The 17,425-nt window shown below is 43.4% G+C and overlaps 1 non-coding gene across 1 annotated transcript; it reads right to left on the bottom strand.

The window, feature by feature from the left end:
- Nucleotides 1–16,945: 16,945 nt before the first annotated feature.
- Nucleotides 16,946–17,018, bottom strand: TRNAE-CUC (transfer RNA glutamic acid (anticodon CUC)). Its single transcript has one exon. It is a non-coding gene; the product is annotated as a tRNA-Glu (tRNA).
- Nucleotides 17,019–17,425: the final 407 nt, after the last annotated feature.

The raw sequence follows: 17,425 nt of genomic DNA, 5'->3' as shown, positions 1-17,425 counted from the left end.
AACCAGTCTGTTGTTCGATGTCCGGTTCTAACTATTCCTTTTTGACCTGCATATAGATTTCTCAGGAGGCAGATAAGGTGGTCTGGTATTCCCATCTCTTTAAGAATTTTCCACATTTTATTGTGATCCACACAGTCAAAGTCTTTGGTGTAGTCAATAAAGCGGAAGTAGATGTTTTTCTGGAACTCTTTTGCTTTTTCGATGATCCAACGGGTGTTGGCAATTTGATCTCTGGTTCCTCTGCCTTTTCTAAATCCATCTTGTACATCTGAGGAACAGACAAATGAAAGAGATGTACAGAGCAAGGCCTGGGGCAACAAAGTCAGGGGGCAGTGAAGCTGCAGGCACGCCCCCTTCCCAGCACCTTGATGTGTTCACCAGCCCGGAAGCTCTCCAAACACCACTACTTAGGGTTTTTATGGAGGCACGATTGATTAAATCACAGGCCATTAGTGATTAACTCAATCCCCAGCTCCTTTCCCTTTCCTAGAGGTTAGGAGAGAGCCCAACTTTTAATCCTATGATTCTAACCTTTTAACCCCACTGTTGGTTTCTCCAGCAACCAGCCCCCATCTGGAACCCATTTAGGGGCCTACTGAGTCACCTTATTTGCATAAACTCTTATTATGAACAACAAAAGATACTTCCTTTATCTCATCACTCAGGGAATTTCGAGGGTTTTAGGATCTCTGTGCCAGGAACTGGGGACGAAGACCAAATATGTATTTCTTCTATTATTTTAAAATTTTATTTGTTATTTTTTGGCTGAGTTGGGTCTTAGTTGCATCATGTGGGATCTTTCATCGCAGTGCATGGACTCTCTGGTTGTGGTACATGGACTCCAGAGCAGGCAGCCTTCAGTATTATTGTGGCACTTGGGCTTAGTTGCTCTGTGGCATGTGGGATCTTAGTTCCCTGACCAAGGATTGAACTCTCGTCTCCTGCATTGCAAAGCAAATTCTTAAACACTGGATGGACCCTAGAAAAGTTTCCAAATATATATTTCTTATGATATTACCATATCATAAAAAGCAGAAACATTACTTTGCTGACAAAGGCCCATCTAGTCAAAGCTATGGTTTTTCCAGTAGTCATGTATGGATGTGAGAGTTGGACTATAAAGAAAGCTGAGCGCCAAAGAATGGGATTTGAACTGAGGTGTTGGAGAAGACTCTTGAGAGTCTCTTGGACTGCAAGAGATCAAAGCAGTCAATCCTAAAGGAAATTAGTCCTGAATGTTCATTGGAAAGACTGAGGCTGAGGCTGAAACTCCAATACTTTGGCCACCTGATGTGAAGAACAGACTCATTGGAAAAGACCCTGATGCTGGGAAAGATTGAAGGCAGGAGGAGAAGGAGATGACAGAGGATGAGATGGTTGGATGGCATCACTGACTCAATGGACATGAGTTTGAGTAAGCTCTGGGAGTTGGTGATGGACAGAGAAGCCTGGCATGCTGCAGTCCATGGGATCACAAAGAGTCAGACACGACTTAGTGACTAAACTGAACTGAACTGATGATATTACCATATCACAACATTATTTACTGACTTCCTAATATAAAGGATTTAACTCTTTTACACACTCTTCATTCATTTCCAGTCCCATCTTTAACTTCGTCACAGCACAAGGTTTGGTTAAATCAATGTTTAGTGTTTACACTAGTATGGCAATATAAATACCATATAAGCTGACCCATGTAATGTATTATGCTTCCCTTTCCTTCTCGCATACGTTTTTGTTTTACCTGGAGTGAATAATCCCTTTATTTTACTGTGCTTTCAACACACTCATCACTAGTTCTCCCTACATCAACAGCTTCTCAGTAATATCTTCACCTTCAAGCACAGCAGGCAATTTATCACTCATCCTCCACCTTCCCAAGACCTCCGTAGTCAATTGTATTTTGCAAAACTGGCCATAGCAATATTTTCCTCTCCCACAAGCTCTTCCAGAATCTTTTCACTTCAAATCAAAGGCAGTGTCTATCTGACTTTTCTTGAACCTGGGTGGGAGCCTGTGATTACTGTGACAGATTGTTGTAGAAGTGACAGTGTGTGGTTTTTTGACACCACAACATAAAAACATAGCTTGTTTTCCGCCTGGCTGTCTCTCTTAAGGCTCTTACTCTTAGAAGCCGGTCACTGCTGAGAGAAAGCCCAAACCGGCCCAGATGGGCAGAACACATAGTGAGGGCTGAGACCCCCAGCTGACAGCCAGCGTCAACCACCAGACAGGTAAGTAAATGACCCCTCAGATAGTTACAGCCCTCAGGCTTCTCTAAGACGGTGAGCCAGTTGTGACTCCACGTTGGATCTGTTTCATTGACTTTAACCTTTGCTTATCATTGCTTTTGTTATTATAATCATACATAATGCCCTACCTCAGAGAAAGCAGGGTTCTCTGCCTGACTGTTAAAGTTCTTTCATTCAGCTCACAGAAACAATCTGATGCTGCCCACCTGTTCAAGCCTGCAGAAAAGAAGAAATGAGCACATCCCCTCTTCAAGGCTGTCCATTCCAGGAGATATCTGTGAGACTTATGACCTTTGTACTTTACTTCCTCACCTCCTCTCCCTCTCCATTCTATAAAAGAACCTGCCATCCAGACCCCCCCCCCATAATATGGTTATTTTGAGACATTAGTCTGCCATCTTCTCGGTCAACAGGCTTTCTGAATAAAGTCATAATCCTCGCCTTGGGCTTCCCTACTGTCTCAGTGGTAAAGAATCTGCCTGTCAATGTAGGAGATACAGGTTCAATCCCTGATTTGGGAGGATCCTACATCCTGCGAAGCAACAAAGCCTGTGTAACCCAACTATTGAGCCTCTGCTCTAGAGCCTGGGAGCTGCAACTGCTGGGCCCACATGCTGCAACTACTGAAGCCCATGCACCCTAAAGCCTGTACTCTGCAGCAAGAGAAGCCTGTGTACTGTGACTGGGGGGTAGCCCCCACTGGCCACAATAGAGAAAAGCCTGTGCAGCAAGGAAGACTCAGCACAGTCATAAATAAATAAAAACTATTATTAAAAAGATCAAGTTGTATTCCTTGCCTCAACACCTCATCTCCAGGATTTATTGGTCTTTTATGCAGTGAGCAGAGTGAACTTGGACTCAGTAACACTTTGAGTCTTCCAGCTCTAGACATTGGGTATCAGAGACAAGCCAACCCCTCTGTGCCCTGTCTGAATTCCTGACCCCCCAAACTCATGTGTATAGTAAGTAGATGTTTTTCACCACTGAGTTGTGTTACACTGCCACAGTAAAGGGAATCCTTCTGTAGTTGCCAGCTCCAAGATGGCCCCAGGGATCCCTGTCTCTTGATATTCACATCTAGTGTGGTCTTCTCCCACCTTATGTAAGGGCTGGTCTCTGGTGACTGATAGAACACTGCAGAAGTGATGGTATGTTAGTTCCAAGGTTAGGATCTAAGAGACATTGTGGCTTCTGTCCTGGCTCTGTCCCCTTCTCGGCTTGATCAATCACTCTAGAGGAAGCCGGCTCCCATGGGGTGAGTGGCCTTTCTGGAGAGGCCCACAGGAAAGGTAAGTAACTCAGGACCCTTGAAAGGCACCCACGTGAATGGGCAGATCCTTTAGCTCTTGTGAAGTCTTCGAATAACTGCAGCCTTGGCTGGATTACAATCTCATGAAAGACCCTGAACCAGAATAAACCATGAATAAACCATAGTTTATTCAACCCTTATAAACTATGAGATAATTAATGCTTGTTGTTTTAAGACTGCTAACCTTTGGGGTTGTTACCCAGCGGTGTTAAACTAGTGCAGCCTCCCACCTGGGAGGCTCCCTTGTCTTCTTGTTTCAGTCTGAACAGACTCTCCCTGTGTCTGAAGTACACTGGATTTGCTTTCATCCTCATCCTAGGAATTCTCTTTCTTTTCCCCCTAGATCTCTGTTTTCCTCTTTATAATTTTAATTTCTCATTTTGGTAGAGCATACTATTCAGTAGCATCCTAAGAAAGAGTTCATTGAGGGAAATTATTTTGAGAGCTTGCATGATTGGATACTGTCTTTTTCTGCCCTTATATTTGTCTGTTAGATATCAGGGTCTAGAATTTTAGGTTCAAAATATTTTTTTCATTTAAGAATTTGAACGTGTTGCTTCCTTCTTTGCCTGCCTTTCTATGTTGCTATTGAAAATTATGAATCTTTGTATGTGGCTGATTTTGGTTTCTGTTTTCCCTTTCTGAGAACTTTTAGGAAGCTCCAACTTGTAGGTGGTGGTCAAGCACGCATCTTCTAGGACCAGACTTTCTGGTTTCAAATCTTAGCTCCAACAATTATTGTCTGGAAATTTTTTTTTTGCCTTCCCTGTGCCTCCGTAAAGTGGGAATAATAATGGTACCTACCTCACAGTGTGGTGCTGCCCTACACCCACTGAGTTAGCTCCTTCTCAGATGAATAAGTGTCCTAGACCATTTCTGGAGCAGGATTAGAATGGGCTTGGCAAGCTTTATCTGTAAAGGAGGAGATAGTAAATAGTTTTGTCATTGTGGTTTATACAGTCTCGAACGGCTATTCAACTCTGCCATTATGGTGTGAAGGCCGCCAGAGACAAACGTAAATGTATGAGCACGGTTGTGCTTCAGTAAAACTTTATTTACACAGTGGCACACTTTGGCCCCCTGAGCACAGGCTGCATATCCTGATAGGGAAGGCACTCTATCCTCTCCCTTATTTGCTGGTTCTCTGCGACTCTCTCTCAGAGGTCTAGTGACGCCCCCTGGTGGAAGCATCTCAGACCAGAAAATCCGACTCTTCCTGCGTAGGTCCCCCAATTCGATGATACTAAATTAAAAGCAGGGTTGTATTTTGCAGTGTTAATGAAATAACCCGAATGAAACTTTGGTGATGATGGGAGCCGATTACCAACTATGTTATACCTGAATTTGCATTATTGTGGGCCTTGCAGTCACAGTTTCACTGTCCTTAAACAAATGCAGAAAATGCTTAACCCTTTATCTTTTTATTTTATATTGGAGTATAGTTGATTTACAATGTTGTGTTAGTTTCAGGTGTACAGAAAAGTGATTCAGTTATACACGTATAAATTTCTTTGTATTATTTTAATATCAAGAAAACAACAATGCTATGGCACTTTTCATCATTAATCCTAAGTCATGCTTGGAATGAGAAGATGAAAACTACCATTTGGGGACTTCTCTGGTGGTCCATTGGCTAAGACTCCAAGCTCCCAAAGCAGAGGGCCCAGGTTTGATACCTGTTTGGGGAACTAAGATCTCTCATGCCACAATTAAGATCTCAAATGCTGCAACAAAAGATTCTGCATGCCACAACTAAGATCCTGTGCAGCCAAATAAAAAAAACAAAAATAAAAGATTTTTAGGACTTCCCTGGTGGTACAGTGGATAAGAATCTGCCTGCCAATGTAGAGGACACAAGTTCGATCTCTGGTCCAGGAAGATTCTACTTGTCGTGGAGCAAATAAACCCATATACCACAACTACTAAACCTGCACTCTAGAGCCCTCAAGCCACAACTACTGAAGCCCATGTGGAATCCCAGGGATGGGGGAGCCTGGTGGGCTGCCGTCTACGGGGTTGCACAGAGTCGGCCACAACTGAAGTGACTTAGCAGCAGCAGCAGCATGTGCCTAGAGCCCATGCTCTGCAACAAGAAAAGCCACCGCGATGAGAAGTCCCTGTACTGCTGCTACAAGAGTAGCCCCTGCTCTCCACAGCTAGAGAAAGCCTGTGCACAGTAATGAAGACTCAGGGCAACCCAAAAGGAAAATAAATAAATGTGTTCTAAAAAATAAAATTAAGTCTTTTTAAAAAAGGGAGTCACTGTCTGATCCTCAAGAAACTGAGTGCTGTGCTTAGTCTCTCAGTCGTGTCCAACTCTTTGTGACCCCGTGGACTGTAGCCCACCAGGCTCCTCTATCCATGGGGATTCTCCAGGCAAGAAAACTGGAGTGGGTTGGCGTGCCCTCCTCCACGGGATCTTCCCAACCCAGGGATGGAACCCAGGTCTCCCACAATGCAGGCGGATTCTTTACTGTCTGAGCCCAGGGAAGCCCAAGGAACTGAGTAAGCAGGTAATTTAGGGAGTGTCGATTGTGTCACAGTTGACTGATTTTCGGCCAATCAGGTTAGCAAAGACTAAAAAAACACAACAAAAGATACAATTAACACTTGTCAGGATGTGATGAAAAGGGTGCTTTGTTGATTTCTGATGTCAGGCGAATTGGAACACAGTTTGGCTAAACTAACCTTTTGTTGTTACCTCTATCCCTTTGGACCTGTGTGTCTTGCTTTGAGGATGGGAGTGGGTGGGTGGAGAGCAGTTTCCTTCTCACTTTCCATTGCCTCTTGGGGAAGGCTGCCCCCAAAATGAGCTGCCATTAGATGTACCTCCCGAGTCTCAGTCCCCCAAGGACCAGGAAGAACCGAGGCCCATTTTTACAAGATCATTGGTGGCTGGAGGAACTTCCTAAAAACTAATCAGGAGTTGCCCCTGCTGTTGTGTTTCCAGCAGCGTACACATCGCACCACCTGTGCAGTTCCTGGACCAGCTCAGCTCACACTACATGGCCTTTGGCCACCCCTCACCTCAGTCCTCACCTGCCAAATCCCCCAGCTGCCATCAACAACCCCCAGCTGGTTTTCTCTCCTTTTCTGGTGCTTTCTTCCAACATCATTAGGCTAATATTAGTTAACATGTAGCTTTTTTTTTTCTTTCTTCATTTAAAATTTCAAATGCATGAATGCTCCTTGTGAAAGTTAGAATAATTGAGAAGCATAGAAAGTAAAAAGGTGAGAGTCCTTCCTTCACAGGACTTATCCTAGTCCCCAGCGTTGACCATAGTGAGTAGTTTGGTGTTCTTTCTGTGGCTCTCTTTTTCTCTTTCTTTTAAAGACCCACAGGGCACAACCTCGTTCCACTTGCCGCATTATGGCTCCCCTCGTATTGAGGGTGGCAGGAAGTACCCCTCAGGAGGTGCAGATACAAGTAACGCTTGGGTGATGGCTGACGCTGTTCCTTGGGACCTGGCGGAAACGTGATTTCCAACCATGAAGGAGCCCAAGGATTCTCTCTCTCTCTGTCCTTTGCGGAACCCTTCGCTATGCTTTTCTTTCCCACATACTCACACAACCAGTTCTCTTTCCCACTTCATGTCTCTGTGCCCTTCTAGGGAAGGATTTTCTGGACCTCATTCCTAAACTGTGTTTTGGCCACTGCCAAACTCTGTCGCCTGTGTCAGATAAAATCATTAGATGATCCCCAAGGTAAAAACTTTGGTGGCTGAACAAGCATGTTGGTAGACTTGGGGTTTTTCTGCTGTTTAATCTCCCACCTTGCTCTGTGCCCAAATATCCCCCCTGGGAATACTCCCACCTCCCACTCAGCAGGTCCTGACCCCCATGGCATTTTACATAGCACCCAACTCCAATTTCTCCAAGGGTTCCTCTTTGCATCCATTAGACCCCTTCACTCCAGGCCTTGGCAGTCCACACACTGCAATGGACAGTCTAAGGGGCCGGCCACATTCAAGCAGATCGCAAGCAGATTCAAGCAGATCCCCTTCAAGGAGGGCCCCAGCAATGCACTGGCACTGGTTCAAAGGGATCAGGTCGACCTGAGAATCTGATCAGGGATTGGTGGGAGAGTAGAAGATGCTCAAAAGCCCATCAATCAACAGGATTCTAAAAACATTCAGAGGATGCTCTCAATCTCCTTCAAGTGTGTCCTAATGATGTTTTTAGAATGCTGGACTTCATTTCTAGGACTGCCGTTCTTGGTTGTAGGTTGCTCAGCATGAGAGGATCCCTTTTCTCAGCTGGACTGAGAAAGGGAAAACTTCGTTTTACCTTAATATTACCTGGTTTTAATTTAAGTTGGGGGGATGGAAAAATAGCCTGAAAGTGTGTCTCTAGTTTATAATCAGTTCAGTTCAGTCGCTCAGTCGTGTCCGACTCTTTGCGACCCCATGAATCACAGCACGCCAGGCCTCCCTGTCCATCATCAACTCTCGGAGTTCACTTAAACTCATGTCCATAGAGTCAGTGATGCCATCCAGCCATCTCATTCTCTGTCGTCCCCTTCTCCTCCCGCCCCCAATCCTTCCCAGCATCTGAGTCTTTTCCAGTGAGTCAACTCATCGCATGAGGTGGCCAAAGTATTGCAGTTTCAGCTTTAGCATCAGTCCTTCCAATGAATACCCAGGATTGATCTCCCTTAGAATGGACTGGTTGGATCTCCTTGCAGTCCAAGGGACTCTCAAGAGTCTTCTCCAGCACCACAGTTCAAAAGCATCAATTCTTCGGCCCTCAGCTTTCTTCACAGTCCAACTCTCACATCCATACACGACCACGGGAAAAACCATAGCCTTGACTAGACGAACCTTGGTTGGCAAAGTAATGTCTCTGCTTTTTAATATACTATCTAGGTTGGTCATAACTTTCCTTCCAAGGAGTAAGTGTCTTTTAATTTCATGGCTGCAATCAGCATCTGCTGTGATTTTGGAGCCCCAAAAAATAAAGTCTGACACTGTTTCCACTGTTTTTCCATCTATTTCCCATGAAGTGATGGGACCAGATGCCATGATCTTAGTTTTCTGAATGTTGAACTTCAAGCCAACCTTTTCACTCTCTTCACTTTCATCAAGAGGCTTTTGAGTTCCTCTTCACTTTCTGCCATAAGGGTAGTGTCATCTGCATATCTGAGGTTATTGATATTTCTCCCAGCAATCTTGATTCCAGCTTGTGCTTCTTCCAGCCCAGCGTTCCTCATGATGTACTCTGCATATAATTTAAATAAGCAAGGTGACAATATACAGCCTTGACGTACACCTTTTCCTATTTGGAACCAGTCAGTTGTTCCATGTCCAGTTCTAACTGTTGCTTCCTGACCTGCATACAGGTTTCTCATAAAAATAGTCTCTCCAGATTTTCATAACTTGATATTCTAGTGTTGGATTCTTTTACATGATCTCTTTTGTGTTTGTATTTGAAATCTAAGTTTCTGCCATTGGAGTGGTATCTTAAGCATCATGACCTGTTTGTAAATTTTGAAGATTAAACCCTTGACAGTTACATTATTTGAAACTATTTTCTCCCATTCTGTGGGTTGTCTTTTTGCTTTGTTTATTGTCTCCTTTGTGATGCAAAAGCTTTTGAGTTAAGTAGGTCCCATTTGCTTATTTTTATTTCCATTATTCTGAAGTAAAAAAAGATATTGCTGAGATTTATGTCAGAGAGTGTTCTGCCTATGTTTTCCTCTCTGAGTTTATAGTATCTGGTCTCACATTTAGGTCTTTAACCCATTTTGAGCTTATTTTTGTGTATGGTATAAAAGAATCATCTAATTTCAATTTTTTAAAATTACATAACTGTCTGGTTTTCCCAGCACCATTTGTTGAAAAGACTGTCTTTCCAACATTGTATAGTTTTGCCTTCTTTGTCATAGATCAGTTGACTACAGGTACATAGGTTTATTTCTGGATTCTTTATCCTGTTCCATTGATCTATATTTCTATTCTTGTGCCAGTACCGTACTGTTTTGATGACTGTAGCTTTGTAGTATAGCCTGAAGTCAGGGAGCCTGGTTCCTCCAGCTCCATTTTTCTTTCTCAAGATTACTTTGGCTATTCAGGGTATTTTTTGTCTTCACACAAATTTTAAGATCTTTTGTTTTAGTTCTGTAGAAAATGCCCTTGGTAATTTGATAGATATTGCATTGAATCTGTAGATTGCCTTGGATAGCATAGTCATTCTGATAATATTTGTTCTTCCAATCTACTAACATGGTATATCTTTCCATATGTTTGTGTCTTCTTCATTTCTTTCATTAGGGACTTATAGCTTTCAGAGGACAGGTATATAAGACAAATTAATCTTGATTTGACTATATTTGGTAGAAATGAGGGTAATTTTAGAGAAAAAAATTATGTTTCAATGAATGTTAAATTCCAGTTTTGTTAATGAAATTCTGTATTTACTAAGATTCATTTCCCAGGTAGTTCCTTGCTATATGTTATACTAATATACAGTTTAATTGAATTATTAAAAGGACACTCTAAGTTTGTTTCTGGAGCTTGTCTCAGTAATCTCTTTGGATGAAGATCAGATGCCCCATGATCTGAAACCAGGGGATTACACGCATTGGAAAAGATATAATTTAAAGTACTGTCTCCAACCTAGGTGGAAGGGCCCTTATCAGGTACTCTTAACTAGCTCATGTGCAGTGAAACTGAAGGGATTGACTTGGATTCCACTCACAAAGGGACCCTGCACTGGACTGGCCTATAGAGAGGGTGACTGATCTCAAAATCATCGTAAAATAATTCTCAAACAGAAGAATAGCTCCACTCACACTAGGATGAGAAGAAGACAACTTCAGAAGCAGGCCGCTTGCCCCAGATTCTGGGCCTGACTCATATGATCATTTACGTTCAGTGACTTCTTGGACCTTTGCAAATGAATCAAATTTTCTACATCACAGGCATGATCCTATGCTAGTTTCAAATATAAATATAATTGTTGGGTTTGTGGCTAATTACCTGTGTTTAGTACTTTTGGGTTACCTTGGTGGATTTCTCCACTCCAAGGCTCTAATTGTTTGGCCCTATTGCTGTGCTCAGGAAATTTATTCTAGAAGAAAAAATTATAGTCCCGTTCAGAACACTATTGATATTACTAGATGGTATCCCCTTGCCTGGTCAATTAATAATGCCTGCTCTGATCCTGGCCATAAATATTAATTTTCCTCTATTACTCAAACTTGATCAGAGCAACAAGCAAAATTTCGGCCAAAGAATAAATCCTCCCACAAGTATGGGATGGATTAATGTGGTTAACACCAGGCTATAGTAATTTAAGTTTAAAGGCCCTTATATGCTGTGAACAGTTAAACTGTACTAGGGATAACCAGCTTAGTAACATTAGGAAATTAAGTCAGATACCTTATGGACAATGCCAATATATCAGTTAAGTTTAGTCACTAACTTGTGTCCGACTCTTTGCGACCCCGTGGACTGCAGCATGTCAGGCTTCCCGGTCCATCACCAACTCCTGGAGCTTGCTCAAAGTCATGTCCATCAAGTCAGTGATGCCATCCAACCATCTCATCCTCTGTCATCCCCTTCTCCTCCTGCCTTCAATCTTTCCCAGCATCAGCATATATATATACCTATATATACCTATATATATTTATTTATTTATATAAAAAATATATAAAATATATATATATTTCCCAGCATCAACATCAGCATATATATATATATATATATATGCCAATGTATAATTTCCCTGAAAAATAAGAATCGGTACAGAACAAACTAAGTCAGATGACCTGGAATATAATGGGTTGCACCTAATGGAAGTTCTTGACTTGAATTCTTACTAATACTGTTAACTAGATTATTATCTATATTGCCTGTTTTGTAAAATTATTGTTTCTTACATTACCAAATGTGTGACTGAGACTCTGATAAAGTGATTACATGTAGCTCCATATGAGATCGATGACTGTAATAGTATAAGCCTAGATATGAGAAGAAGCAACAAGAGTGAATATTTTCTTGGGCCATAGAGACTAGTAAGAAAGGTGGTTCAGAGACTTTCTTTAAAAAAGGATCTATTTATTTATTCATTTTTGTCTGTGCTCGGTTTTCACTGCTGCTCACAGGCTTTCTCTACTTGTGGTGAGTGGGGGCTACTCTTCTTTGCAATGCTCAGGCTTCTCATTGCCTTGGAGCATGGGCGTTAGACATGCAGGCTTCAGTAGTTGCAGTGCATGGGCTCAGTAGTTGTGGCACCCAGGCTCTAGAACACTGGGTCAGTAGTTGTGGCATACAGGCTTAGTTGCTCCATGGCATGTGAGATCTTCCCAGACCAGGGATAAAACCTGTATCCCCTGCATTGGCAAGTGAATTCTTAATCACTAGACCACCAGGGACGCCCATCCCAGGGACTTTTGGCTACTTTTAATAAGGTCTAGACCTGTAAGAGCACATTGAATAGCCTATCAGCAAAATCTTTACCACACCTGGAAATGAGCATCCTTAGCATCATGGAATGAAATGATCATGAAATGCTTCCAAATACACGGCCAAATTTATGACAATGAGGAGGCCTTGTCACCTATAAATTAGCACTTGTCACCAGCACGTTCCATCTGCCTCTACAAGGATTAAAGCACGAGCCACTGCAACTGCTGACCTTCAGCATCTTGAATGGGGTTCAGGGTGGAGATCAGGAATGAAGTGCTCTATGCTCTGAGAAAAACTAGGAGAACAGTCCTTTAGATAGTTAGATGCTTTCAGGAGAAGATTTTAAGAGCCAAAAATTTTGCATCTTTTCATACCTAGAGAAACACTAAAATCATTAATGATAACGTTCACTTTAGCTATTAAGGAGAAAATTCCAATTAAAAGTGCTATGGTTCAGACATCCAAGATAATACTACGTGACACTATGGGTGTGTTTCAGACAAGTTCTTATACTTCTTGAGAACTTGTTTTATGAGCTCTGTTGGACTTGATGTCCATAGCCTTTCTTGAGACACTAGCTGATAGCTGGTAGCTATAACCTTACATTTTCAAGTGTCCTCTTGGTGACTATGACACTTTTTACATGATAAAATTGCTTTAGATCATATATTACAAAAAGAGAAAAGACATGTGTAGTGACCAATAGCTCCTGTTACTTATGTGTTAATACCACATCAAAGGTTAAAATTGACTTAGATAAAACTAGGCAACCAGCTACAAGTCTCCTCAAAATGTCAAGTCCTGACTGAGTGTCATGCTTATTCTCCTGAAAAGAAATGAAATCTATTTTGTTATTAACATTCAGGTGGTCACTCACCCAACTACTTCTAACTGGACCTGCTACACTGACACCAATCACAGTAGGATAATATAAGTAGACACCTACTCTATATCATTCCAAATGGTTCCATTCATTTGGACAGAATAACCCAAGAGCTGACTCTATTGGAACCAAGATTAGAATTGCTACCAAATGTAACCTAGTTCTTACTCCTGCTTGGACCCCTGGTTATAATAATTCTTTTACTGGTCTTTGGATCCTGTCTACTTAATCTACTTGTCTAGTTTGTTCTTTTTAAGGACACAATGTTTTCCCAGACAAGATGATGGTACTGCAGAGATTCCAGCCATTCCTCAGGACAGATTCTGCTGGAATAAAACAGAAGTCACCTGAGCCACTTAATGAGACAGGACAAGAACTCTGTGACCCTGGCTAGGCAGGGTCTATGGGCCCCATGCTAGCCTGAAGAAGCTACCTAGACCTTCAACCTTCATCCTCCCAATAAAGATATCTTGGGGCTCAGGTATTTCCGGGGGGATTTGAGGCCAGAGATAGATAGGCTCCAGGTTAGAAATTTACAGCCAGCCTCCTGTTTACACTTCCAGATAGAAATAACAACAGGAAGACAGTAAATAGCTGGACTTTTTGTCTCTGGTGCTGAGTTACTTCAGTTGTGTCTGACTCTTTATGACCTGCCAGGCTCCTCTGTCCACAAGACTTTCCAGGCAAAGATACTGGAGTGGGTTGCCATTTCCTCCTCCAGGGCTTTGTCTCTGGTGGACACTTTATGATAACAGTAATGGCAGAGGCAGAGAGGAACTGAGCCCTCTTATTCAGTTAAGAGATATAGAGACTACATATTTCTCATTCTTGAGATCAAGGAGACCTTCCTGGCTACATGTGCATAGAAAGGATCTTTGAGGGTCAAAAGGGGGCCTCTTGACCCATAGGCCTCTTTACTAGAATCCATCTTGGCTTAAGAGATGTTCACACATAGGGAGGACTGTGAGTTAAAGCAAATACAGACTCAGAGCCAAGCAAAGAAAGATGACTAGCCAAGAGGAAACATGGAAGAAATGACCCAATTAAGTGATTCAAAGTACCACGAGGGCACGGCTCTCTCTATCCACACGTACTCTTTTTCCTTCTAATGAACAAGTTACTTGTTTCACTACTTTCCACCTGTCTGTGGAAAGGCATTTCTACACAACTGACAGGCCAGGGCCTTGTCACTGGCCACCTGCTCTCATGGTCTAGTGGCTAGGTTCAATGCTCTCACTGCCACGGCCTGACCTCAGTGTCTGGACTTCACTCCCTGGCCAGGGGACTGAAATCCTGCTCAAAGCCTCTGCAGGCTGAGGCCACCTGAGAGCAAAAGGAATCATAGCCCTGGAAACTGGGCTGATTCCACGTATCTTCTATGATGTGCAGCATTTGACCGCAACAACATGTTTTAAAACTTGGCTCCTCCTGGGCTTCCTGGTGACCACACACTGGCTGCCCCTCCTCCCTTCCTCTGAGGTCTTCTCTCATCTGCCCTCCTCTAAAGGTCGCTGTTCTTCTAGGCTGTATTCTCCTCTCTCTCAGTTGATTGAGCACAGAACATGGACCCTCTTCTTCAGACGTGCAACCACATACCCACTGTTGAAACACGTGCTGAGCCAAAGCTGAGTGCGGGGAGGGAGTTTTTTGGTGGTCCAGTGGCTAAGACTTCATGTTCCCAATGCAGAGGGCCAGTGTTTGACCCCTGATTGGGGAACTAGCCCTGACATAGTGCAACTGGGAGTTCACTTGCCACAACTAAAGATTCCGCATGCCTTGACAAGGATGGAAGATCCTGTGTGTTGCACCTAAGATCCAACACAACCAAAGAAATAGATAAAAATAAATATTAAAAAAATTAAGTTGAGTGGAGACCAAGTGTGGCTGAATGTCCAACTTGGGATGTACAAGTGAGTTCTAGCCTTGTTCCAACCAGGGTCCATATCCACATGGAAGATTGCTACTGTTACTGCTACTGCTGCTGTTACTGAATGCAACTTGAATCTGTTCATCTACTGGCAGTAAAGCCAACCTACTGACACCGGGCTGTGGTGAAGGAAAGTGCAGTGTTTATTGCAGGGCGCCGTACAAGGGACAACTAGTGCTCAGAAAGCCTGAGCCGAGTTCCCGTGGGCTTCAGCAAGGCAATTTTAAAGGCCAGGTGAGGGAGAGGCGTTCCAGGGCATGTGATCAGCTCATGGACGATTCTCATATTGGTTGACGGTGAGGTAACAGGGCAGTGTCACAAGGGCTAGCATTATCAGTCTTTAGGTGCCAGTAGGTCTCAGGGCTGTGCTCATGGTCATCAGGTAGTTAATTTCTTCCATTTGGAGGGGGTTTTAGCTTCTGTAAAAAGCTTAGGAAGTGTGTATCAGATACTGTTCTCCAGGGATTTCAGAGAGGCGCTTAAAGCAAAGGTGTGGGGAAGGCAGTCTATCCCGGAAAGGCTCTATAAGGGTCTTGTTCGACTACCCTGCTGCTACTATCCTGGTATTTTGGTTGGCTGAAGAAGAACCCAGACCTTATTGTAGAAGTAAACAGCTTTCACTCCCATCACCACCATTACCAATACCCCTTTGCATCCACAATGGTCATGGGAGTTATTATATGACCAGCTTAGGAAGGAGGTGTGAAGATTTGGGTCTGAGGCCATGAGGGGAGGCAGGAACAACAGGAGTGATGAGAGGATGTCGTGGCATCTGTATCTGCTGGACTCCACAGAATGGGTTTGTGTCCCCATCATTAGAAATGTGAAGAACATGAACTGTAGAATTGTTTTTCAAAAATCTTTTCTTAGGAGGTGGGTGGCATATATAACACATAAGAAGAAAAATTCAGGAGTTCCCTGGTGGTCCAGTGGTGAAGAATCTGCCTCCCAATTCAGGGGACACAAGTTTGATCCCTGGTTCACAAACTAAGATCCCTCGTGCTGCAGGGCAACGAAGGTACCGCAACTACTGAGTCTGCAAGCCGCAACAAGCAAAGACCCAGTGAAGCAAAAAAGAAAAATTCACAAAACGTTAAGTGGACAGCAAGAAAAATTGCTATAAAGCAAACACTCATATGGGGCTTCCCTGGTGGCTCAATGGCAAGGAATCTGCCTGCAACTCAGGAGATGCAGGAGATGCGGGTTTGAGCTCTGGCTTGGGAAGATCCTCTGGAGAAGGAAATGGCTACCCATTCCAGTATTCTTGCTGGGAAAATCCCATGGACAGAGGAGTCTGGAAGGCTACAGTTCATAGGGTTGCAAAGAGTCGGACACGACTAGCAACTGAGCATCCATGCTTGCAAATGCTTGTATAAATAACCGCCACCTAGATGAAGAACTCGAACAGTCAGCCCTCTGAGGGCCAGCCCTCACATACTTCTTTACTTGTGAAACCTTTTCCTTCCCACCCTCCGAAAGGAAACCATGTTCCTGAGTTTTTGGTAATCACCCCCTTTGCTTTTCTTTGCAAATGTATCACCTTAGAATGAATCTCTGAATCATGTCGTTTGATTTGGCTTGTTTTTGAGCTTTATGTAGATTTATTGAAAATACTTTTTTGGTGAGTATTTTCTTTCACTTAATTTCGTGTCTGAGAACGGCATGCATGCTGTTGTGTGGAGTGCATTCTCACTGTTCTTTGGCCTCCCATCCGCTGTGTAAATTAACCACACTTCTTAAAAAAAAGCTCATTCTACTGTTGAAGGACAACTGGGTTGTTTCCAGTGTTTGACTTTTACAAAGATGCTGTCTGTAGGACTGTTTTCTATGAGAGCCTTTGTGACTGCTGGGGAAGCAAGCAGTTGCAGTGATGCAGTGGTGGGAAGGGCTGCTCGTGTGCAGAATCCACTCTCTGTGGGGCCCCGAGACCTCTCTGCATTGTGAGCATTGGGAGGTGGCACTTCAATGCCAGAACATTCTCACAAGGGACACTGTCAGCTAGTGGTTCCTTGATGTGGCTTCTTGCATCTCAGTCTGAAGCAGAGAGAAAGAACTTGGCAACTTTTGTGTTTTCAGTTCCAGTGGAAAACTGGTGTGTGAGTGCAGATGAAGTTGCTTTTTTTTTTTTTTTCCTGCCAGGCGATGTGACTTGTGGGATCTTAGTTCCCTGACCAGGTATTGAACCTGGACCCTCTGCAGTGAGAGTACAGAGTCCTAACCACTGGACCGCCAGGGAATTTTCTAGATGAGGTTTCTCTTTAGATATAGGAATGGGGTGCAGGGGATAGGCTGAGAGGTATTGTAATTTGGGTTAAACGTAAATGTCCATACAGTGAATCCACTGTAGCCTAGTTCTGTCACACCTGTTGACTAGTGGGGAAGGGGCTCTTGTCAGACCACCTCGGTGGGTGAGTGTGTTACTCGCTGGGTCTCTGATGGGTTTTTGTCGGTGGCACTGGAGTAGAAGGGTATGCTCCCTTGCCACTGACTAATCCTGCAGCTGATACAGATCATCAAGATGACACCGAAATGAAACACTCACAACCTTGCAGCCAGCAATGACGTGGTGATTTTGCAGGGTCTGGAAGAGCCACTCTGTGTGAGGGAAACAGGTCTGGCCTCGTGCATTGTGTAAAGGAAGGA

The sequence above is a fragment of the Moschus berezovskii genome, chromosome 27 (assembly GCF_049115385.1).
Source record: "Moschus berezovskii isolate FMDL1 chromosome 27, NW_MosBer_1.0, whole genome shotgun sequence".
Classification (NCBI taxonomy): Eukaryota; Metazoa; Chordata; class Mammalia; order Artiodactyla; family Moschidae; genus Moschus; species Moschus berezovskii.
The sequence above is the reverse complement of the archived record's forward strand: the minus strand, read 5'-3'. Positions and strand labels throughout refer to the sequence as shown.